This window comes from Hyaena hyaena, unplaced genomic scaffold (assembly GCF_003009895.1).
Source record: "Hyaena hyaena isolate Hyena2069 unplaced genomic scaffold, ASM300989v1 scaffold_279, whole genome shotgun sequence".
Classification (NCBI taxonomy): Eukaryota; Metazoa; Chordata; class Mammalia; order Carnivora; family Hyaenidae; genus Hyaena; species Hyaena hyaena.
The window spans coordinates 1,824,979-1,851,942 of NW_024080910.1; the positions used below are offsets into that span (position 1 = coordinate 1,824,979).

The following is a 26,964-nucleotide window of genomic DNA, read 5'->3' on the forward strand; positions in this document are numbered from 1 at the left end:
TTCTTTCTCTCCCTCTTCTCTGCCCCACCCGCCTCTCAAAAAAAAAAAAAAAAAAAAAAGAAAGAAAGAAAGAAAAGAAAAGCACTCAATCACATTTGCTTTTTTACTATTTTGAAGGTTGTGGAAAGAAATGAATGTGTTTTTATACTGAAGGACCTTAGGACACGTAGCAATCACATTACAAGGTTAGTTGTATCATTATGGTGATAATAATAATGGTATTTCCCTAAGAACTTTCTTAGAAAGCACTGCTTGAAATTCTTCCTTGTCTTGTCTTTAATCCCACCACTCTTTTGGTACCTTCTACTCAGGGTGTGGTGTGAGTGTGTGTGTGTATGTGTGTGTGTGTGTACTGTGTCCCCATTACATATACTCCTATCATCAGCATTCATTCTCAAGAGCTAAGCCCTCAGTTCTCATCACCTGTTTGCATTTCCTAATTCAACTTTCCAGGCCAGCTCTAGTGCTGTACTTCTACTTGTATGCTCACATCACAATTTGGGTGCCTTGTTGTCTTCTGAAATACGTCCAAGATGAAATAATCACTTAATATTCCAGCCAAACTTCCCCAGTTCCATCACTGACACTGTTCAACCAGTCCGTGGGGCCCAAGAGAGGAGGCATTTTGACTATTGATTTATCACTCTTTAGTCATAAAATGTCAATGTTCATTTCCCCCTAAATGTCTTATATCCAACTCATTCCCTTTCTGTGACATGAGCATAGTCCTTATTTTCAACACTGGGTACAATGAAATGGCATGATAAAAAAAGAAGGTCCTTTTGGGGCACCTGGGTGGCTCAGTCAGTTAAGTGTCCGAATTTGGCTCAGGTCATGATCTTGTGGTTCATAAGTTTGAGCCCTGTGTCTGGCTATGTGTTGACAGGTCAGAGCCTAGAACCTGCTTCGGATTCTGTGTCTCCCTCTCACTCTGCTTCTCTCTCTCTCTCTCCTTCTCTCTCTCAAAAATAAATGCACATTAAGAAAAAAAGAAGTCTTCCATTCTCCAGGATTTCCCCTCCTGTTTCCATTAGTCTGTATCTGTATTACACAGATCTTTTTTACAACTTTCTTCTTACAGAAACAATAATGATTCCCTCTTGTCTAAAACATCAGGTTAAAACTGATCTGCTGACTTTCCAATGACCTCTATGAATAAGACCAGTTTATGATCTAAGATCACTCTAGCTCCAACTTGAGTCTTCATGATCTTGAACACTCATTCAAGGTCAGTCCACTTTAGTTTCTTTTTTTTTTTCCTTAAATGATTTCCATCCCAGCTTTACTGAGATACAATTGGCATGTAAAATTGTGTATACCGTGATGATCTGATTCATGCATACACTGCGAAGTGATTACTACAATAAGCTTAGTTAACATCTCTATCTTTGCATAATTACTGTGTGTGTGTGTGTGTGTGTGTGTGTGTGTGTGTGTTGCAACCTTGGTATACTTATTTGTAGAGTGCTTTCTCACCTTGAAACAGCCTCTTCTCCCTCCTGGTGACCAATCCAAATTCACCTATTCCTCAAGGCCCAGTCTAAATCCCAACTCTAGGCCAAGATCTTTGCCTTCTGTGACTACCTACACTGACACCTGGCATCACATAATGTAGCGTTTGATTACAGAAATCAAGATACAAATGTCTAAATGCTTTCTTGTGCGACTCTCTTGTACCCCCAAGTAATTTTCTTTTTTTCTACAAGTAGAGAAAAAGACCTCCATTTCTCCTTCACTGCCTATTATACATATCCAACCCAGATTAAGTCATTTTGTGTTTATCTGTTTTTAAATATTTTAAATGTTTAATTTTGAGAGATGGAGACAGAGTGACTAGAGGAGGGGAAGGGGGAGAAGGGGAGAGAGGGAGGGAGAGAGAGAGCGCGCGCGCGCGCGACACACAGACAGACAGAAGACACAGAATCCAGTGTCTGAGCTGCCAGCAGAGCCCAGTGTGGAACTTGAACCCACGAACCTGGAGATCATGACTTGAATGAGCTGAAGTCCAATGCTTAACCAACTAAGCCACCCAGACGCCCCAGGTCATTCTGTGTTTACATTTATTGATATCAGCACAGTATTCCTATGAGAGTAGTTGGGACAATATTTGTATTTTCAGTTATCAGAGAGAAAACCACAACCCTTGTGTCTTGAGGTCCCCTAGTCCACCTTTGCTGACTCCCTCGTTCTCTGCATGCCTAGTTTATGCTTAACTTCAGAAATCCTCTTTCATAACCATTTTGGAGGTCTTTCTTAACAAGGCTATGTAAAGTTAGCCATCCCATTTACTGTTCATCATACCACCTTGTTTATTTCTGTCCCACCATTTATCACATCCCTAATTAACATGTTGTTTATTGTTTGACAATCCCAGCAGACTTAAGTTTCACGAGGGCATAGACTGTCTTCTTTGTTGCTGTATACATATACCTAGTTTACAGTAAAGTAGCGGGTACTCAGTAAATGTTTATTTAATAAATGAATTAATCCAATATTAATAAATATACATAGGGCACTATGATACTTTGATACTCTAGTGTTTATGAAGTGCTCCATCCTATTCTACTAGTTTCTATTGTTGGCAAATAATGAATTATGTCAAATATTTTCAAGTCTCAACCCTTGGACATAATTACAAAATAGTTTTGGGTGAAAACATTAATTAACATACTGATGTTTTAAATGAAGTCATACATGAGCCTGAGTCAATTCCAATTCTTAATGTTTGATTTGTTATCTCCTCCTGAGATATTAAGAGAGGTTACTTGGAGAAAGAATCCAGGTTCTCAAAGAGAAAGTCTTTCTCCCTAAAATGGTAGTATGTAATAAAATTCAAAGCTAGCTTGTAAAGTTAATGCTGTTAAAAGATAGAAGGAAAAATGTCACCAATCATTCTAAAGAACAATTAAGTTTTTACTGGCACATGCTGGACAATGTGCTGAAAGGCAAATGATTGCAAAAAACACACATAAATGGTGCTTCAGTGCTCTTTCAAATGGGGCAGGCAGGGTGGAGGTTGCACTGGGCCAACCAGCATTTGCATCCTGGGACTACTGTGGCTTCAAGAGGGGCCTGGGTGTATCACTTAACTTTTCTGGTTCTCAGTTTCCCCAGTTAAACGGGCTTATAGAAAAGCTAGTACTCAGAAGTCATAAAGCTAGTTCTAAAATGGGACTGGCAAAAAAGCAAAGCTATTATCATTTTTATAATGATAGGAAGTGTTAATTTGCCATCAAATTCTTAGTCAACCTTGGTTTTCAGGATTTACTGGTACTTGTGTTTGGTGGGGAGGATTTATAAAGAGAGCAAAAAGAAAAATGACAGTTAATAAAATGTAATCTATGCTGACAATAGAAGATATTTTCTTTTTTAAAAAAATGACCATTAAAATCAAATAGTTTTTATATAACATGTGCCAATCAATTTGAGATGGGCAGACACTTATGACCATAAGGAATCTTCAAAAAGATCCTGCATCATGGAGATTCTGATGATATCTATAGCAAAGAAAAATCAAAACTAATGTAATTTGCTGAAAGAAGGTGGTAAAATATGATGAAATAGCTTCTAAAATAATCTTTAAAGCATGTAACTAACAAATAGGTTTAAATAAAAGCTTTTATGGTCTCAAGTTAAGAACCTCAAAATAACTGCACCAAAACTGTATCCTTTCATTACATTTAAGGAACATCACCACAGTCTTACTGCTGTTTTTGATCAGTGTTTTAAACTTCAGATTTTAGAATCTATCAAATAAAAACATTTATCTTTTTACTTTACCCTTACAGATAGGATTAGACAAGGCTATAAGCAAGATATATGGGTGTTTTTTTTTGCCTTTCTAGTTTGCAGATCCCTGAAGAACAGTACAGGAATATTTACACGCCAGAGCAAAGAGTAAGGAAAGAGGAAATGAATAAGAACAGACGGCTGTGGCGCTGGAAAGAACCAGTTTCAGTTCAGACATGCTTCAGTTTGAAGTGCACAATCAATATCAAAGCCTTTCTTCAAATGCTTACACTGAAAACTTCACTGTTAAAAGATCAAACACTAATTCCCCATTAGTATAAGCAGGCTTTACCTATTACTCATTTAGCTACATAAAGTTTTCTGCACAAAGATGCCATAGATATGATACATATCTTTGACTGAAAACAACTGAAATAACCTATATATTGTTAGCTGAGCTGATTAACACACATAACATGGGTCAAATTTAATCATTCAACCAGTAAGTACTTATTGAGCTACTGTGGCTTTTTAGAGTGAAATTGATAAAGGCTTAAATATTTGATAAAGATATATAAAAATAGTTAATCCAGAAGAAATTTAGAGCTAGAAGGGACATCAGAGGTCATCTAGTTCCATAATCTTGGTGTATGGATGAAACTGATGCTCAGAGAAAGGCCCTATTCCCCTAAATAAATGCTCTGATGTGGGACAGTTGTGGGACAATAGCTGTGGTCAAGTGAATGCCTGCTTCATTCCACCCCAGATACCAGTAATTCTTCTTTTTTAAAAAATTTTTAAATATTTTTAAATTTACTTTTGAAAGAAAGACAGAGCATGAGCAGGGTAGGGACAGAGAGAGACATAAACACAGAATCTGAAACAGGCTCTAGGCTCTGAGCTGTCAGCACAGACCCCAGTGTGGGGCTCGAACTCACGAACCATGAGATCATGACCTGAGCCAAAGTCAACCGTTTAACTGACTGAGCCACCCAGGCACCCCAGAAGTAATTCTTCTGACCCAGAGAAACTCCCCTGTTCTATGTATGTATGTGTGCACATATCTACACTGCCTTTTTCAAATTTTGTACTCCCTGTAATTAATTAAAACCAAAACCTGATATTTTTCTAAATAAGAATTGTTGTATTTGTCAAGTTGCATTATGAACATAATTTTTTATTAATTTATAAATTTAATTAGATGAATACTTTTGTCAATTGTTTTGTTTTTCTTCTCTATGATTCAGTATAATTCAATTTTTAGTCTTCAGGCAATTAGATGAAGTGAGTGTTCTTCCTTTTCCTCAAAAGTAAAGCACTAAGATCTCCCTGACTTGATTATTCAAAAGTAAAAAGAATATGCATGCTAATCTGCCAGTAACCATGAGTCATAACAAGGAAGAGTCAATGTAACTGTGCCTTAGACTGGATTTTTTAATGTATGAAAGCCACAAAATTTTAGTGAAAGGAAAAAACTTCCGATAAGTATAATTTATAGATCTGGATATAGAATGCCCTAGTAAATAGGCATTTTTGACTTAGTTAGCTTTTTAGAATTATTTATTTCTCATGAAAAAATTAACAGTGAAATTTTTTTAAAGTTTGCTTTCATACTGTTCCCTAGTCAAAATGAATAAATGTTGATAAATGAATTAATAAAATTGCATCTTAGTACTGATTTTTTCTTGAGGGTTCCAATTTTATTCCCTAGCTTCTTGGTTTTTTCCTGAGGGCCCTAGTTTCATTCCCTAACTCCTGAACAGGGAAAATATTATAAAGTTAAGCGAGCAGGATTAAAAATGGGGAAAAATACTAGAAAGAATTTCAGGCTGTTTAAGGTCAACATCACCAGTATTCATGTGGGCAGGAGCCACTGCCACCACCTCCTGGAAATGGTCCTATGATTTCCTTGAGCATAAATAAGTCAGAGTCAAGGTGGCCTGGTAATAGGCACAGGTTCTAGTTCAGGGTCCACTACTTTTCAGTTCTGTCACAATGAAGACGGCCTTCATCTTCATCTAGTGCCTTTATAAAGGGCACTAGACAAGATACTTTCTGAGGTACTTTTCTGCTCTATACGATCTAGTTTTAAGACTTAGGAAGCACTTACTACATGTTTCTCAATATGATAAGGGCTATAAGAGAGATCCATGAGAAAACAAAGATTCCTGATCTCAAGGAGCTTACAACCAGGAAGGCGAGTCAGGTGTATAAAACTATATAAATATAAAATATGAACCATAAAACAATAGTAACCAACACATAAGTAGAGACTAACTTGCGTGATATAGGCTATAACTATGGGAATAAAACAAAGAAAGAGATTGAGTTAGGTCCCAGGGGTGAGGGAACATTGGAGAGGTGGCACTTATGTGGGTGCAGGTGGGTGTTTATTTGGGCATAGGTATGTACCTGTTTGTGCACACTCTGCATTAATGTGGTGGAGAACAGATCAAACAGAAGGGGAGAGGAAGGAGCTGGACAGAGAGCAGGCTAGAGAGGTAGATTTATAGGGCCTAGATGAAATAAGACAAGTTCATTAAGCTTAAATATCAGGAAGAGAAGTTAAAGGATTGATTAAAAGAGCATATCATGGGTCAAGCAAGTCCCAACACTTACCACCTTAGTGCTTCCCATTCACAATAAGTGTAGGAATTTCTGAATCAGCGTCCTGAGGAACAGGGCAGGGAGAAAGGCAGTACTTCTCATTGGTTATGCACCCTTGCTTAGTTGTAAGGGGCAAAGGTACATAAATGACAATGTCAAGAAATATTACAATGGTTTTATGGTAGAAATTTATGGTTTATTGTAGAAATTAACAGAGTAGTGTGGGGTTTGGAGAAAGTACGTAGTATCGTGACAGAAAGTTATGTGTCCCTTTTCTAACATACATTTAATATGGGGGTTCTAACATACATTCAAAATGCACAGAAAAGAAGAGCAGAACCAATGAATATATATAGCTCCTGCACGGGAGACTTATCTTTAGGTGTACCATACGTTGTGTTACCTTAGATGTTCTGAAAAACACTGGCCGAAGAACAATAAAAAACAGCATAATAGTCCAAGCCATAATACAGTGCTCAGAGATGGGCTGTTGAGCTGCTCATTCTGTCTCAATTTTGGTATTAAAAAATGGTCAATTCACCAACATGAGGTTTTGAAAAATACACAGTATATTGCTAATAATAGTTAATATTAGTTAATATGCCAGTGTCTGAACACACATTTCACATCAAAAAGAAATTTTCTTTTTTTATTTAAACATTTTTTTAATGTTTTTTATTTATTTCTGAGAGAGAGAGACAGCATAAGCAGGGGAGGGTCAGACAGAAAGGGAGACACAGAATGTGAAACAGGCTCCAGGCTCTGAGCTAGCTGTCAGCACAGAGCCCGACGTGGGGCTGGAATCCACGAACTGTGCGATCATGACCTGAGCCGAAGTCAGATGCTCAACCAACTGAGCCACCCAGGTGCCCCAAGAAAACATCGTTTTAAAGAAAACATAGTCCCTGCTAAAGAGACAGGAAATTATGAAAATACGTATACTATCTATCAATGATTTCTAATAGAATCTGTGGAATCCACAACATAAAGGTTGTTAATATGTGCTATCACAGTGTTAAAACAGGGACTGTTCTGTTTATTATTACATTTGCAGGTAAATATCACAAATCATTGGAAACACACAGAATCCAGGCTTGGAAACCTTTGTCCAATAGAAAGATAAGAAGAAAATGACAGCCTCATCTCTCCAAGTATATTTTGATTTCTTGGCATTTTTGAGTTTTAAGACATTCTACAACAGGGATTTTTCCAGATATCGAACCTCATCTCTCAAGCACATCAAAATATCTGTAGTTTAACCTTGCTATTTATATTGGTTTTAGAAACATGTTTATCTGTTCTTTTGATTTAGTGAAATGTACAGCTATCCTGTCCTGCTAACTCAGCATCTGTATCAATATGCAGACACTGTGTTGGAACTAAGACATCTAGCTCACTGCCATCTGCTAATGGAGCTGTAAGATCTTGAGCACTCACTTAACTCCCTCTGTGCCTCAGTTTTTAAATATGGGAAAAGGGAATCATTTTCCCAAGTCAAAGATGATTAAATGTTATTAAATGTACACATGGTTTGTAAAGAGCAATAATAGTTACCACCAATATTGTTCTTTGCTATAAGAGAGTGGTTCCCTCAGGAATAATTGAAGGATATTAGGCTTTTTGTCCATACGCTAAATGGTCCAAAAAATGCTGAGCTTTTATGTCTGCTTTATTATAGTTGTAATATTTCCTTTGGTTATTTGCTCAGTTCATTATAGTGAAGATTTCTCATTGTTGTATATTTGCTCTCCTTCTAAACTGCTGACTAATTTTGTAAACACTTGTCTATACCAGAGCCTGAGTATAGGTCAAATGTCTCTTCTGTGTTTGTCTTCTGTTGAAGGGCAGAGGAAAATGTGCCCTAATTTTGTATTAGGTGACTAAATTTGAACTATTAACTCTACATGGATGAAAAAGCAGTGGATTAGTAGGTTACTTAGCAGTAGTAGCTTGCAAATTGCAAAGTCAACTAAATACCCACATCTACATAGGTTCTGTTTGCTTTTTTACAAAAATGCAAAATGTAAGCTACTCCTTTTTCTTTCTAAGCAAATGTAAACTCATCTGATTCTACATCTAATCCCATTAATTTGGTGGTTTTGATTTCTTCAGAACCTTCTTTTATCAGATAAAGGACACCTCTAAATTGCCTTTGGGCACAGAGTTCATAATAAACTACATCAACTGATGGATGAACAATTTAAGTTATCAGATGGTGATGTTGCTAGACAAAAAACTTGACAACAGTGCTATTTTTCTTTTATGTTTATGCCTCCCTCAGCAAGTTGATTAACCTCACTTAGCCTCAGCTGCCTCATCTACAAAATGGACAACTTATAGGGGCACCTGGGTGGCTCAGTGGGTTAAGTGTCCGACTTCAGTTTAGGTCATGATCTCACAGTTTGTGAGTTCGATCCCCACACTGGGCTCTGTGCTGACAGCTCAGAGCCTGGAGCCTACTTCAGATTCTGCGTCCCTCTCTCTCTGCCCCTCCCTGACTTGCCCTCTGTTATGACTCTCAAAAATAAATAAAACATTAAAAAAAATGGATAACTATACCTTTGCACCTGACAACTCAGAAATCCCTTCCCATCTCCCATTCTTTTTACCTAACACCAAAATTAAATTTTTAATTTTTCCTATCATACAATAAATATATTCTCACTGAAAAATCATAAAATTTATACAGACAAAAAAATAGGGTCCCATTAATCCTACCCACCTGATACAACTATTGTTAACATCTTAAGTGTCTTTATTCTTCTAAATGGTATTGATTGCATTTTTTGAAAAATGGCAATCTTCCATATGTAATGTTTTGTAATGTTTTAAATCCATCTCCAGCAACTTAATCTACATCAAACACAACATTCCATACCAAAGGTCAACAAACACTTTCTGTAAAGGGTCAGATAGTAAGTACCAGCTACACACTTTCTATTTCTTGTGGGTTTTGAATTTTTTCTTTTATAATCCTTAAACATGTAAAAGCCATTCTTACCTCTGGTAGTAAAAAACACGTTTCAGGATGAATTTGGCCAGACTGCTGTAGTTTGCTGACCCACTTTACATTAATGCATGCATTTCTGTAATATCTGTTTTTAAAAAGCTATATAATATACCAGTGTATAGATATGCTAGAACTTAACCAGACTCCTATTACTTGACACTTAGGTTTCCATTGTCTTGATACTGTAAAGAGCAGTGGAATGAACACTGCTGTACATACTTATTTGTATATATGACTATTTCTTCAAGGTAAATGGTTGAAAGCAGAATTTCTGATCATAGGACATTTACTCATCCATTCACTCACTAACTAGAGATGTAGGATCAGAGCAGCCATAGACAAAATGTAAATGAATGGGTGTGTCTGTAGTCTGCCACCCCTGTATTATATTAACTTTACTGAGAGCACCTTAAATATAGTAAGAGGTTTTAAAACTGTTTTTCATATATCCTATTTCATGACAACGGTACATGTTTTTAATAGACAAGTGTTATATTCTCACACTACCATAACTAATTCAATTCCTTATATTAATCATCATCATCATCAGAATATCAAAATGTTACATAACTCAATACTTTTCTATTAGTAGAGCTTCAAAAATACCAGATTGAAATAATCTGGGGGTGCCTGGGTGGCTCACTTGGTAAAGCTTCCAAGTTTCTGGCTCAGGTCATGGTCTCATGGGTCATGAGTTGGAGCCTTGCATTAGGCTCTATGCTAACATGTGGAGCCTGCTTGAGATTCTCTCTCTCTCCCTCTCTCTCTGTCCCTCTCATGCTCATGCTGTCTTTCTCAAAATAAATAAATAAACTTCAAAAAAAATTTAGACTTATCACTTTGAAAAAAAAGAATGAATCTGGGAGGCATTTCCTTTTTACAATACAAACATACAATAACTAACAGAAAACATAATTTATCTTGTCCATTGTGGCCACTCTTGTACTATCTGAATGCTTTTTAAAGCTATTACATAGATACACGCGCGCGCACACACACACACACACACTTCAACACAGCTGAAACTTTCTAAACTATAAACTTTCAAAAAGAAACTTCTTCTATAATTCTGACCTTTAAAAATGTCAATTCATTTATTCAACAAATATTTATTGAGTGCCTATGTGCTACATGCCAAGTTGCAAAAGGCACTTGGAATACAGAAGTAAATAAGACAGCTGTGGTCAATGACTCATAATAACACTTGTTTTTTGAAGTGTAACTCTGGAAAAATGTCCACAGAATAAGTAGTATTTGATGATAGACAGGAAAGGATCAAGTAATAACTTCCATTTCTTCTCCAAAAAGAAAATGAAGAAGAAAATTATATTGTGAGTACTGCACAAAGTATTAGATAAATCTTTGCCATCAGCCAGACCATGTACAATCAGTAAAAGTATCAGAGATATAGAGAAAGACAACTGTATAAAACTATAGAGAAAGTTATCATTTAGATGTTTTTAAAGATCTTAAATGCAGTTTTAGACAAAACAGACTTCCCTCAGTATGATCTATGTACACCATATATACATCTTTTCTTCAGTGACTGGTCAACATCTTGAAGGTTATCATTTAGATGGGAATCACCCTTAGTAGCTAAAAAACTGATTAGATCTGTTCAGAAGAACTAACTCTAATAGAAAGACTGGGATAGTAGCACTGTGTGTTTAAAGAACTAAAAGTCACAAAGAAAAATACTATTATGAAATCATTATATGTAGAATCAATAAAGGCTGAACTCATAGAAACAGAGAGCAGAATGGTGGTTGCCCAGGGGTTATGGGGGGAAAGGGGCTGGGAAAATATGGAGATGCTGGTCAAAGGGGACATACATACTTCCAGTTATAAGATGAAGAAGTTCTGCTATCTAATGTACAGCATGGTGATTGCATTTGACAATAGTGTATTATATACTTAAAAGCTGCTAAAAGAATATTATCTCAGATGTTCTCTCCAAAAAAGAAATGGTAATTATGTGAGGTGATGGAGGTATTAACTAATGCTACTGTGGTAATCATATCACAGTATAAAAGGGCATCAAATCATCATGTTGTAAATTTTACTTACACAATGCTATAAGTCAATTATATCTCAATGAAGCTTGCAGGGGTGGGGGTGTGGTATGTGTGTGGAGTATGACTCAAAGTTCTAAGATAATGCGTGGTGGAGAAAACATAGCATTCAAGGATAAAAGAGGAGTAAAAGAGAAGTGATAGAAGATGCCTTGCAGTTCTAAGGCCAGTCTAAGGGCCAGAAGGCAGACCCATAGGTCAAGATGAAATAGAAACAGAGTCAAGTTCTTCTAAGATAAAACAAGGAGCAAAACACATGATAAAAACTTGATATGGGGCACCTGGGTGGCTCAGTTGTTAAGCATCTGACTTCGGCTCAGGTCATGATCTCATGGTTCATGGGTTCGAGCCTCGTGTCAGGCTTTGTGCTGACATCTCAGTCTGCTTCAGATTCTGTGTTTCCCTCTCTCTCTGCGCCTCCCCTCCTCATGATCTGTCTCTGTGTCTCTCATAAATAAACATTAAAAATTTTAAAAAGAAACGAAACTTGATATGAATGCTAAAAATCTCACCTTTAAGAAACAAAGTAATAGTGGAATACTATAATTTTGGCCCAAATTTTAGTCACTACAAGGCAGTACTTTTGAAGATAACTGACTGAGAATTATGGGACACATTAACGGTCTTTTTTTAGGGGTTGTGATAAAAAATAAAAGCAAAAATTCTGGCAAATTCCAGCATGGATCTTGGACTATGGAGGAAATAAGATTACAAAAACACTTTTAAAATCTCCATTAAAGATTTGGGTAAAGACAGAAATCTGTGTCATATATTCTTCTGGGATAATGAGAGGACTCTTCTATTTACTTTATTTAACTAGAATTTCCCTTCATATAAATGAAACCCAAATAACTTACGTTCCAATTGATACAATGATTGTTAGGTTTTAGGAAAGGACCTTCACCATGATTCCCAATAGAGGAAATGTTTCCCTCAATATATCTGATGTAGTAAATTAGGACAGGGTTTCCTAAACAATGGTGACAGCTAAATCTAGATTTTTTTTTTTTTTTCAAGGAATCCTGTTGGTTGCAAGAGGAGAGTTCATGGCATTAGGTCAGTGGTTCTCAAAGTGTGGCTGGATTTCAGGCTAGTGGCATCAGGATCATGTAAGGACTTGCAAGAAGTGCAAATTATCAGACTCCTATCAGACTCCTATCCAGATATACAGAATCAGAAACTCTGAGTGGAGAGGGGGGCATAAATTTGTGTTTAATAAGCCTTCGCAGGGCTTTGGGTCTACACTAGTTTGAGAAGCACTGAATGTGCGTGGCTCAGGTAATTCAATAAGAATGAGAAGTAAATTGATTGGAAACAATACTTTCATACAAATATTTATATAACATCACAGGTATTACACGGTTTCTGCAATGAACCAAGTAAAAATCTTTAAGTTTACAAATTGCACAAGAGATATTAAGCCACGTGGCTCTGAATTCACCATTTAATAGTCAACTTTTCATTTGCTGTTCGCCTGATATTTAAGAGCAAATGGGACAGCCAATTCCTAAATGAATGGCAGTCATCACTGCATAATTTCAGTCTTATGTGCTTGCCACTGTGGTTTAGAGGCTTATTTTACTGTTAGTCATGTCTCTAAGTCACTTAATAGCATTAGAATGGAAAGATATGGTCAAATTTATGAGGCTGAGAACAAACCTCCCGTGAGTACTTTATACCACACTGAGAATCTAATTACTGGTTCGCAACACAGCATTTATTAGTTTTTTTCTCCCTTCACACAGACCGTTGCAAATCAGCACACAATAGTATTTAGTTTTGAAGGGACATTTGTATGTAAAGTAGCTCTTGTATCTATTTGTGGTAGTTGACAGGTAAAATAACCCTGTTTTAGCTTAGGATTAATCATACAAAGTTAAAAACAACAACAACAACAATTATTTTCAACAGTGAGAGATATGCCAATATTATAGACCAGGAATAATGTAATTGCTAAATATTTGTAAAATTAGGCACATCTTACATTAATAGTAGGAAGAAGATCTTTATGATATGTCGTGCAGATGATCGATTCAAGTTATGTCTGAGGGGAGTTCTCTGTGCCTCTTGAATTTCAACTTCTACTTCCCGCTCCAGGTTGAGGAAGTTCTAAGTGTCCATCAACAGACGAATGGATCAAGATGTGGTTTATCTATATGATGGAATACTACATGGCAATAAGAATGAAATCTGGCCATGTGTAGCAACATGGATGGAACTTGAGGGTGTTATGCTGAGCGAAATAAGTCAGGCAGAGAAGGACAAATACCATACGTTTGCATGTATAGGAGGATTAGGAGGAACTTAACGGAGGACCATGGGGGAGAAGAAGGGGGGAAATAGTCGGGGAGACGGAGAGAGGCAAACCATGAGAGACTCTTGAATGCTGAGAACAAACTGAGGACTGATGGGTGTGGGTGTAGAGGGGGGAGATGGGCATGGAGGAGGGCACTTGTGAGGATGAGCACTGGGTGTTATATGGAAACCAACTTGACAATAAACTTTGTAAAAAAAAAAAAAAGGAAGAAGATCTTTAAGTACAACTTTCTTAAGAGATATTTTGGGCTTCTTTTCATTAAAGTTCTTAACAAGGAAATCAGCAGGAAAGAAATGGAAACTAGCAAATATGTGTAACTATTTCTTGAGATCTAGATCCCTCAGAAACTTTGGAAAATTTAAATACATAAACATTTAAAAAAATTTCCTGAGGCCTTTCCAAATTCTTTATTATAGGCTAAACTTCATTTATCAATGACTGATTAGAATCCAAAACTCGGGGTTGGGGGGGGGGGGAGAAGGGCAGGAATCAACATACTGGTTTTGTGCTGGTTGAATAAATATCTACATTTAAAAAATCTTAATAAAGACTTTCAACTAAGGAATGTGAATATATTTAAATAAAGTAATCACACAACTAATTATAATGACAGACCACATGCATTTAAGTAATGAATCAAATATTTTGGGGCAAATCCTCTTCTCCCCATGGGTTTCCTTCTTTCCTTCCTAAACATCTTCCTTTTTTATAGGTCTTGCAGTAATACACACTTATACCGTGAACTGACAATATTTCAAGATATAAAGAATATAAAGAGATTTCACTCCAAGTTATCTCTAACATGCTAACTATATTAAAAAGTGAATATTCATATATAAACCATAAAATCTGAACAACATCCTTTGTTTATATTACTGTCCACACTAGGATGACAACTTCTGTGAAAACACAATCACTTAGTGAGAACGCCCAAGTTTAGTGATGCCAGGAATGAGGATGTTTAAGTAGGCTTTCAGCCATATAACTTCCCAAAGACTGAACTACATAATGATTTTGGCCAAGTAATAATAGCTGATGCTTATACAGCATTCAATATATTCCAGTGACTCTTCTGCGTGTCTACATCTAAGTCACTTAATCCTTTAAAGAAGCTTTTGAGGGTGGGAAAGGTTAACATCCCTCATTATGTTCACACAAAGCTATGAAAAGGTGGATCTGTGATTTGAATGTCAAGTCTGATGCTAGAGTCTAGTATTGACCATTACTCTGTGCTACTGAAATCAAGTTTCAGAGTAACTCTGAACAAAACTTAACATGCATTATGAGACTGAATGAAAGGATTGCTTATTGTTTTCAAATAATATATGTTAGTTACCATATATGCTATTAAGTATACAGCTGTTTATAACTTGAGGATTTACTACCATGCCTAGGTGGTAAATAAAGAACTGTTTCAAGTTATTTGGATGATCTTTTATAAAGTAAAAAGATGAATGCTGTTTATCAAAATACCTCTTCAGCCAGCACTTTAAGATATGTAGATTATTTATATATAAACTGTGTATTTGAATTAGCTTGCTTTATACCTGACATATAATCTATAATTTATATATATAGATAATATATCTATCTATATCTATATCTATATCTATATCTATATCTATATTATCTCTCTATATATATCTATATAGATATATATATCAAGTTAACTCAAATACATTAAATACATATATTATCTCTCTATATATATCTATATAGATATATATATCAAGTTAACTCAAATACATTAAACATTCCTTTAGAAAGAAGAGACCCAAAATAGATCCCAAGATCCAAAACTGATTCCACCCAAGCTTGACAATTTTGGGCAATTTTTTTGCAATTAATTTACTTAAAAGCTTATTTAATGGGAATGTAAACTGGTACAGCCCCTCTGGAAAACAGTGTGGAGGTTCCTCAAAAAATTAACAATAGAACTCCCCTATGACCCAGCAATAGCACTGCTAGGAATTTACCCAAGGGAAAAAGAAATGCTGAGGCATAGGAGCACATGTACCCCAATGTTCATAGCAGCACTCTCAACAATAGCCAAAACATGGAAAGAGCCTAAGTGTCCATCAACGGACGAATGGATCAAGAAGATGTGGTTTATCTATACCATGGAATACTACATGGCAATGAGAAACAATGAAATCTGGCCATGTGTAGCAACATGGATGGACCTTGAGGGTGTTATGCTGAGCGAAATAAGTCAGGCAGAGAAGGACAAATACCATACGTTTGCACGTATAGGAGGATTAGGAGGAACTTAACAGAAGAACAAGGGGGAGAAGAAGGGGGGAAATGGTGGGGGAAAGGGAGAGAGGCAAACCATGAGAAACTCTTGAATGCTGACAAAAACTGAGAACTGATGGATGTAGGGGGGAAGGGGGATGGGCATGGAGGAGGGCACTTGTGGGGATGAGCACTGGGTGTTATGTGGAAACTAATTTGACAATAAACTATTTGTAAAAAAATAAATAAATAAATAAATAAATCACCACAGAATTAAAAAAAAAAAAAAGCTTATTTAAATTCTAAAGATGCACATATACAGACACTCCCTCCCTTCAACACCCACACATACAACACGTATAGCCTAGTGTAGTACTGTATGACACACATCCTACTAATTACCATCCAGGTCAAGAAACTGGATTTTGCCTGCCCCATCAGAGGCCCCTGAGTGTCCAGCTCAGAAACAGCTCCTTCCTTCCCTCTAAAACTAGCCACACCTCAGCACTTATACCATTCTATTTATCAACTGATGTTTATCTTTAGACTTAAAAATAAACTATAACTTTTGGGGCACTCAGTCAGTTAAGCCTTCGACTTTGGCTCTGGCCATGATCTCACAGTTCATTGTTTAGAGCCCCATGTAGGGCTCTGCACTGACAGCTCAGAGCCTGCAGCCTGCTTCAGATTCTGTTGTCTCCCTCTCTCTCTGCTCCTCCCCAGCTCACACTGTCTCTCTCTCTCTCTCTCAAAAACAAAATAAATATTACAAAACAAAAACAAAACTAAATACTACAACTTTTTAACCTCTTTTATACCACAGACTCTCTCTTTTCCCCTTTCTTTTCCTTATAATTTACTTAGGCACATTTGAGTTATTTTAACAATAGTAGGTACATCACACACATGCATGTGTAGTGTAGCTCAACACATTTTTTCCTCTGTATTTTTGACAGATTGGAAGCTGGATCCAGAGACTTGATCCCTTTGGCAAGACTCAAGGTGATATGTTCTTTTATCAGAAGGCATGTGTGTGGTTTGCTCTCCTTTTGAGAAATTAGTAGCTGTTGATGATCATGGCCTAGATTTCACTAATTCCTCAGGGTTTGTAAAAATGGGTGATTTTCTACTTTGATCATTTTACATTCATTTATTAACAGAAATAATTTTATTAAGAGACACTCTGCTTACCTACTACTTGGTTACCAGTGATATAGTTCATATAGAAAGGGCAAGATAAATGCTTTCTTTTTCTTTATCAATTTTCAAGGTCATAAACTGCCCCATCACTGTTCTGAAGGCGATCAATTCTTTTTAATACCATTATGAACTCAGCTATTTAATCATACCTAATGGGTTTTAATCTGTTACATTTCTTAGTTTTACTAAAATAAAATTCTCATATTTGTCAGTGGAAGCCTCTTGTAAGTTGGCTCTTAATTCCTTCTAACATTACATTAGTAGTCTTTGTTATTTGGTTTAATGGGATGTTTCAGACTAGTCTTGTACATTTTGTATTTCAGCCATTTCTGCAGGAAGCCCTGGTTAGTAAGAAACAGGAATTCAAAACTTAACCTGGGTGCTGGGGATGCTTGTGACCACTGAACTCATCATTATTTTTAGGCTTCTTCAGGCCTAAAAACGTGTGTGTGTGTGTTATACAAACACACATATACCCACATTAATGAATATTAATATTTTAATATAAAATATATCATAAATTCATACCAATATTTCCAGTTTAAACTCAGAACTATGATGTTTTTCCTTTTAACACTCTGATCATACAATTCACTCATATAAGTGTACGTTTCAGTGGTTTTAGTATAGTCACACTAAACTGATTCACCACAATAAATTTTATAACATTTTTATCACCCCTAATAAAGAAACACCATATCCATTAGCAGTCACTCCCCATTTACCCCCAATCTCTTCAGGCCTAGGCAACCTCTAACCTACCTTCTTTCTATCTTTAAAGATTTGCCTATTTAGGACATTTCATAAAAATGGAATCACACTATGCAGGATTTTGGTTGATTCAAGCTTGTTCTATGTTAGATTTACCAGGAAGGGCTCTTGGAAACAATATTCTCTAATTTCCTGCATGGTTATAATAATTTGCCTGTGTCCTCTGCAGCTGCCAGAATTCCCCCGAGTTTACCATTAAAATGGGAGATCTGTTTAGAGCAGAAATCAATGTTATAGAAACCAAAAAAACAAAAACAAAAAAACCCCCAGTAGAACAGACCAATATAACCAGAAGCTGGTTTGTTGAAAGAATTAACAAAATTAATAAACCACCTGCCAGTTTCATCAAAAAAAGGAAAGGGCCCAAATAAATAAAATCAAGAATGAAAGAGGAGAGATCACAACCAACACAGCAGAAATACAAACAATAATAAGAGAATATTCTGAGCTATTATACACCAATAAAATGGGCAATCTGGAAGTAATAGACAAATTCCTAGAACATATAAACTACCAAAACTGAAACAGGAGGAAATAGAAAATTTGAACAGACCAATAACCAGTAAATAAATCAAATAAGTAATCAAAAAATCTCCCCCAAAAACAAGAGTCCAGGGTCAGATGGCTTTCCAGGGGAATTCTACCAAACATTTAAAGAAGACTTAACACTTATTCTTTCAAAGCTGTTACAAAAAAAAGAAATGGAAGGAAAACTTCCAAACTCTTTCTGTGAAGCCAGCATTTCCTTGATTGCAAAACCAGACAAAGACCCTGCTAAAAAGGAGAGCTATTGACCAATTTCCCTGATGAACATGGACGCAAAAATCCTCAATAAGATATTAGCCAACTGGATCCAACACTACATTAAAAATATTACTCACCAGGGGAGCGTGGGTGGCTTGGTCGGTTAAGTGTCTGACTTCAGCTCAGGTCATGATCTCACAGTTCGTGGATTCAAGCCCCACATTGGGCTCTGTGCTGACAGCTAGCTCAGAGCCTGGAGCCTGTTTCAGATTCTGTATTTCCCTCACTCTCTGACCCTCCCCTGTTCATGCTGTCTCTTTCCCTCTCTCTCTCTCTCAGAAATAAATAAAAACATAAAATTTTTTTTTAAAGTCTAAAAAAAAAGATATTACTCACCATGACCAAGTAGGATTTTTACCTGAAATGTAGGACTGGTTCAATATCCACAAATCAATCAATGTGATTCATCACATCAATAAAAGAAAGGACAAGAACCACATGATCCTTTCAATAGATGCAAAGAAAGTATTTGACAAAATACATCATCCTTTTTTGATAAAAACCCTCAAAAAGTAGGGATAGAAGCATCAGACCTCAAGGTCATAAAAGCCATATATGAAAGACCCAATGCTAATATCATCCTCAATGGGGAAAAACTGAGAGTTTTCCCCCTAAGGTCAGGAACGAGACAGGATGTCTACTCACTACTGTTACTCAACATAGGTTTGGAAGTCTAAGCCTCAGCAATCAGACAACACAAAATAATAAAAGGCATCCAAATCAGCCAGGAGTGAAAACTTTCACTCTTTGCAGATGATATGATACTCTATATGGAAAACCCAAAAATTCCACCAAAAAAACCTGCTAGAACTGACCCATGAATTCAGGAAAGTTGCAGGAAATAAAATAAATGCACAGAAATAGGTTGCATTCCTATACACCAACAATGAAGCAATAGAAAGAGAAATCAAGGAATCGATCCCATTTACAACTGCACCAAAAACCTAGGAATAAACATAACCAAAGAGGTGAAAAATGTATACACTGAAAACTATAGAAAGCTATGAAAAATTGAAGAAGACACAAAAACGTGGGAAAATATCCATGTTCCTGGATAGGAAGAACAAACATTGTTAAAATGTCAATACTACCCAAAACAATCCACATATTCAATGCAATTCTTATCAAAATAACATCAGCATTCTTCACAGAGCTAGAACAAACAATCCTAAAATTCATCCTAAAATTCATATGGAACCAGAAAAATACCCAAAGCCAAAGCAATCTTGAAAAAGAAAACCAGAGCAGGAGGCATCACAATCCCAGACTTCAAGCTGTATTACAAAGCTGTAGTCATCAAGACAGTATGGTACTGGCACAAAAACAGACACTCAGATCAATGGAACAGAATAGAGAACCCAGAAATGGACCCACAAATGTATGGCCAACTAATCTTTGACAAAGCAGGAAAGAATATCCAATGGAATAAAGACAGTCTCTTCAGCAAGTGGTGCTGGGAAAACTGGACAGCGACATGCAGAAAAATGAACCTGGACCACTTTCTTACACCATACACAAAAGTAAATTCAAAATGAATGAAAGACCTAAATGTAAGACAGGAAGTCATCAAAATCCTTGAAGAGAAAGCAGGCAATAACCTCTTTGAACTTGGCCGCAGCAACTTCTTACTCCAACACCTATCTGGAGGTAAGGGAAACAAAAGCAAAAATGAACTACTGGAACCTCATCAAGATAAAAAACTTCTGCACAGCAAAGGAAACAATCAGCAAAACTAAAAGGCAACTGACAGAATGGGAGAAGATATTTGCAAACGACATATCAGATAAAGGGTTAGAATCCAAAATCTAAAAAGAACTTATCAAACTCAACACCCAAAAAACAAATAATCCAGTGAAGAAATGGGCAAAAGACATGAATAGACACTTCTCCAAAGATGACATCCAGGTGGCCAACTGACACATGAAAAATGTTCCATATCACTCATCATCAGGGAAATACAAATCAAAACCACAATGAGATACCACCTCATACCTGTCAGAATGGCTAACATTAACCACTCAGGCAACAATAGATGTTGGTAAGGATGTGGAGAAAGAGGATCTCTTTTGCACTGTTGATAGGAATGCACACTGGTGCAGCCACTCTGGAAAACAGTATGGAGGTTTCTCAAAAAATTAAAAATAGAACTACCTTAAGATCCAGCAATTACACTACTGGGTATTTATCCAAGGGATAAAGGTATGCTGTTTTGAAGGGGCACATGCACCCCAATGTTTATAGCAGAGCTATCAACAATAGCTGAAGTATGGGAAGAGCCCAGATGTTCACTGATAGATGAATGGATAAAGAAGTATTACTCAGCAATCAAAAAGAATGAAATCTTGCCATTTGTAACTATGTGGATGGAACTGGAGGGTATTATGCTAAGCGAAATTAGTAAGAGAAAGACAAATATCCTACGACTTCATTCATGCGAGGACTTTAGGACACAGAACAGATGAACATTAAGGGAAGGGAAGTAAAAATAATATAAAAAAGGGAGGGGGACAAAATATAAGAGACTCTTATTATGGAAAACAAACCAAGGCTTACTGGAGGGGTTGTGGGAAGGGGGATGGGCTAAATGGGAAAGGGTTATTAAGGAATCTAGTCCTGAAATCATTGTTGCACTATATGCTAACTAACTTGGATGTGAATTAAAAAAATAAATAAATAAAGAGATCTCTTTATAATGGAAAACAACTTGTGTTCAAATTGTGGGTCAGGAAGGAGTTAAGACTGTAACTTAGTCCATAAGAAAAGAATCAGTACACGTTTCTCATCCTGTGTCCACAGCAATTTGCTTTCTTTGCAGTTCTTCTCTCTGCTTTTTAACATTTCTCTTCCATGGAACACAAGATTTTTCCAGGACATAAAGATGTCCAACTTTCCTACTTCTTTTTCATTGCCAGGGATTACATACCTGCACTGTCTAAGCACTGTACAGGAAGCAGCATAAATCCACATCACACCAGAAGCAGTCATTGTGTTTACACCCGAAAATAAGCTAGGAAGATCTGAGTTATAGGAAGAAAACTTCTACCACACCCCTCCTCTTATTTACAACATTCTATAAACTTGAAAATCAGTGTATCATAGTTTTAGAACACTGGATTTAGAGGATGCTTTGGAGACATTTATTAGACATTTATTCCACATTTATTTTAAATCAATGAAAAAATCTGAAAGTGATGAAAGGCCTTGCTCAAGGTAAAGTCAACACTGAAAGAGGATTCCAGATTCTAAAAATAATGTTCTTTCCACTCCGTAAGAGCTACTTCTTAAGTTTATTAGGTAGACAACACCAATACAATGAATATGTCAAGAAGCCCATTTACAAATTCTTTATCTATAGGCTTAAAATCTGGCAATTTCTCAGAAATATTATTTTAAGTCATGAGAGGCTCTGGATCACTACACAAAAATCTATTCCCATTACAGGATCTCAGCCAAGTAAATATCCCATTGCTGGAGGGAAAGGCAGAGTTTTCAGGCAAGGAGAGAATGAAGTGAAAAAAGACACTATTGGCTTTTTATTGCATCTGTAGATACCCCCCAAACATTTTCTAAAAAATTGTATTTCAAAAATATAGAAATTTCTAGTACTTGTACACCCATAACTAAGCTCTATCAATGGTCATATAGTTATAATTGTTTTGGATTAAAAAAAGATAAAGTAAAATAGTACAAGTTTTAAAAATATAGTTTCTAATTACCTGGGGTTTGCATCATAAAGTGAATCTAGATTTTGATTTGAGAAGCCTCAGAGTGTCTGGTAAACTATATACTTCCCTCTTTACAGTCACCTCCTTTTTTCTCTCAGACAAGGTTTTATTTTTTCCCTGACTCATTACTGAACAGCCTTTCTCTTTCTTCTTCCTCAAACAAGCCGGCATTGCTTTTGAAGTTTCTTAAGGGATATTTACTGCTGTAACAACGAGAGAAAAGCTCTTTGCTATGTCTTCTCTAATACCTTCTTTCAGTTAGATCTTGTAGAGAAAAACAAAGTCACAGATTGTGCCCAGTGTCTCTGTGTTCCTAGATTTCTTTCTATGTTAGTAATGAACATAAGCCTTATTAATGAATCTATACATTTAAAAAACAATTTTACTCTTTTGCCTTTTAAGTGATTGATGATGGAAAATACAGAGACTTCCCATTTACATATATGCTTTTAGAATACAAAATACTCTATAATAATTTTTGAATCACACATTAAGTTGTTTTGCATATGTGCATGTACGTGGGTGTAACAACAAAAACAAATCTCATTACTATAATTAGCCCTTGTCTTTTTAAACTGCTCTTGGTAACACTAAGACTAAGGAGCTGGATCAGAGGGGATGCAAGAGTTTATGACCAATCTGTTTACTTAAGCTTTGTGTCACCTCTATTTCCACGTGAACTGAGGATAATATTAACATTGCATAGATGGTGTTTTAAATACACCACCATCTGAAATGGAAATCTATAAATTGACTATAAAGAGAGAAATTCAATTACCACTGAGTAAAGTCATTCTCTTTATGAAAGAGATGTCAGAAAAGAAAAAAGGTGACTTTCAAAACTCTACAGGCTAGATTCTTATAAGAAAAGTAAAAAAAAAATTTACTCTGAAGAGAGGTTAGAACAACTCAATCTTGAGTAAGTCTAGGGGCAAAAGTTTAGTAACCATTTTCCCCCAAGTCTATTGTAATTTTCCTTTAATATTTTTCTGATCATAAGATTATTACTAACTAGTTCACCATTGAAAATTCGTTAAGTATAGAAAAACAAAAAGGTAAAGGCAAATATTTTTTATATTTAAGTAGTTTCTTATGTAAATTATTCTGTTTTCCATAGCTGAAATTGTATTATACTTCAAATTATGTATCTTGTTTTATTTATCAATAATTAGCCATGCCATTAAATAAATGAGCAAGAACAAATTTTGATGGTTGCATAGTATACCCCTGTTTGGGAACTGCATGATCTGTTCCATCATTCTCTTACTGTTGGATATTTGAGATACATTCTCCTAATAATGAGTACATAAAATATATCCATTAGCTGCTTTAGGCATAATATGATTACATTTTGGATTATTTTCTTTGGATAGATTCCCCAATGTAGAATAACTGAAGCTAAGTAAATATCTTTATTAAGGATCTTCTTATATGCATATACCTAATAGCTTTTCAGAGCAATTATATCAAATTACATTCCCTTCAGCAATCTGAGTGAATTTTTGCCCTACTCTCACCCAACTGGTATTAACATAGTTTTTAGTCTTTGCTAGTTTGATGGCAAGAAGGGAAGGGAGCAGAGGAGTTGAAGTGTCGGTATTTTACTCTTTGAGTATTTGTAAATTATTATTCTGCATCTGTCTGAACACAGAGGAAAAGTACTGAAGTAAAACTGGTAGAAAGCGCAACACCAGGCACTGGTGAAATGAGATTGGCACTACTTGGAAGTGTGTGCAGACTAATTTAATCTATTTATTTGGAGTTATACCTTGAAATTCCACAATGTATGGACCCCTAGGAAAAACTCCTGGTGGAATGCTAGGTCACTGGATGGAATCTTAGTTAAACATTAGGGGTCCCAGTTTTGAGTCTTGTCTTTTGACAACAGTTAGCATAATGAAAGGAAAACGTTCTATTAAATGCTGGCTCACAGCAAATCTTTAATGATTATAAGTAGATTTTTAATCATCTTTTTCAGTGACTTTTATGACATCTGACAATAAATCTGAGTTTTCCTTCTTCTCTTTGTTTAGTGAATATAATAGAAAAAGTAAATAGGCAACAGGATTCCAAATTTTTATTCATAGTCAGGAGGAATTTATTAAAGTGCTGTCGACATACGGTAGATTTATGAGCTATTTCTAAACCCTTTTTGGAATTCTCTAATTATATAAAAGCATTCCAATGGTATTGATAAACCTTTACAATGTATGTTTGGCTTTAATAAAGCCAAAATATTTTAGTTTCATTTGAGATGATAAGGTATTACTTTTTTCCTTCATATTTCTTTATCATAAAATATGACTCAAAATTGAAAACACTATTCTAAATTATAAACACATCATTCAGTGCTCTGAACTGCTACCATCTTCAATATGTGCCTTACTTATAAAAAAGTTGAATTACCTTAATTATTACAGTGTCACACTTAAATATAGATAGAGATTTTATTAACAGTTTTGCTTCTGTATCTGATACAGAAGCAAAAGAAAGATTAATGCTAAAATCACAGAGATGTTTTAGACACATTGCAAGGTTTTTGCTACATGTATTCACTGGACAGTGCAAAGCATTTTAGTTTACTCATGAAGAAGGGAGGGGGATGAAGAATAACAACATGGAGAAGGAAAATAAGAATCCAACTGAAGAATTGTCTGAAAAGAAATTCAAGAACTTTGCCTCTGTTTTGGAAAATGACCTGAATGCAGTGAGTAAATAATTTCAAATACAACGTGAGTACATATCTGTTATAACCTGGCAAGGGCTGTGCCTGTATCACACAACTTAGTTTTCATACCTCGATTATTTTTTGCTGTTCAGGAAGTGAAAGATTTCACAGGTTATAGAACATTGCTGCTAGCTCATTATATGAAGTTGAGAAGTTGAAAAGATGAGCAGGCAAATAAGAAAAAGAGATTGTGGTACTAATCCTGAAAGCTCTGGCTTTGGGAATACTATGCGGGCAGTCCTAACGCCTCCGGTGTGAATCAGGAATCAGATGCACAGGGTCAGTGTATCTACAACATGGAGATTAAGCAACTTCTCTAGTGTTGACTCTGGCACACAAGAAACCCTTAAAAAACCGTATTACCACCATTATCATCACCACCATTGTCCTCCTCCTCTTCTTCTTCATCCCAAAGTTAAGAGGAGAATCTATCATAAACTCAACTCCCAAGTTCCTCTGGAATGTTCTTTCTCCAAATCCTCAGTGGTGTCATTTTGGTCCTGGCTCTAATTCGACCTAAAGCAGACCTTATCTTCCTACCCCTCTATCACATTTTAATCCACAATTGTCTTGTATTTTCTTCACAGCAATTACTGACATCTGAAATTATCCTGTGAACTTATTTACCATACTATCTCATTGCACGTACATTTCCTGAAACCGGGACTTTGTCAAATATGTTCCTTGCTGAATCCTCCAGAGACAGGAATATAGCCTGGCACATCATAGATGCTCAAAATAATCACAGAAAGCACATAATATTTGCTGAATAAAGGTGTGAGTCATAAGTGACTAAATATGTTTATAGCTGCATGCCTGATAAGATGATAGAACTTTAAGGTCCTCTACAACTAAATCTTCAGAGTTAAATGCTGAGTTAGTATTATTCTAAGCCCAGTCATAAAGCATTAGATAGTCATAAAGATTAGATAGCAGAAGCTCAACATAAATGCTATAGTTGTTTTCCAAAATTAGCAGTTAAGTCTAAATTGAGTAAGGGCGCCTGGGTGGCTCAGTCGGTTAAGTGTCCGACTTCGGCTCAGGTCATGATCTCATGGTTCGTGGGTTCAAGCCCCGTGTCGGGCTCTCTGCTGACAGCTAGCTCAGAGCCCGGAGGCTGTTTTGGATTCTGTGTCTCCTTCTCTCTCTGACCATCCCCTGTTCATGTTGTCTCTCTCAGAAATAAATAAAACATTAAAAAAAAATTAAATTGAGTAGTAAGTGTACTTTCTACCTGGCCAGAGGAAGTCTGTGAGAGAAGACTAAAGTAAGAAGCCCTATTTAATAACTATATACCATGTTAGCCATAAAAATTGAAACACAGAAGTTAACAGTGATTTATAAATTAGAATTGTGTGTATTATTATATCAAGAACTTAAAAAATCTATTAAAGTAAGATTAAACAAGTAAATGGCATCAACCATATGGAACTTAAATGTCACAATCTATTCTGCTTATCTGGTACGAACCCTAACCTTCTACCTAATGGCAGGAATAAAACAGAACAAAAGTGTTTAGTTTAATGAGCTATGAAAAAAATTCCTGTATTCTATGCCTATACCATTAAAGCTCTTGGACTTCCTCATTTTGTAAGACCCTGGAATCAATTGCTATTTGTACTGCTTTAGAGGAACTGGAAAACTCAAATTAAAATAAAGATCAATTATTAAGTTAAAAACAAACATTACCCTCGAGACTTACATTTATTTTAACATCAATGTAAAAGAATTTTCAGTGAGGTTATAAGATGAACTGTTTGCTTCCA

The 26,964-nt window shown here is 35.9% G+C and overlaps 1 protein-coding gene and 1 long non-coding RNA gene across 3 annotated transcripts in view; one reads left to right on the forward strand and one right to left on the reverse strand.

Moving 5' to 3' along the window:
• Positions 1-26,964, reverse strand: part of MAN1A1 (mannosidase alpha class 1A member 1) — a 167,302-nt gene that overhangs the window by 71,648 nt on the left and 68,690 nt on the right. The window lies entirely within an intron of this gene.
• The window catches only part of LOC120241115, a 38,131-nt gene that overhangs the window by 1,875 nt on the left and 9,292 nt on the right, over positions 1-26,964 (forward strand). The window contains exons 2-3 of one of the 2 annotated variants that reach the window (XR_005530835.1): positions 118-185; positions 1,117-1,209. This is a non-coding gene — a long non-coding RNA (uncharacterized LOC120241115). Of the gene's footprint in view, positions 1-117; positions 186-1,116; positions 1,210-16,926; positions 16,973-26,964 lie in introns of those variants that run through there. The other variant, XR_005530836.1, reaches the window with a different exon arrangement.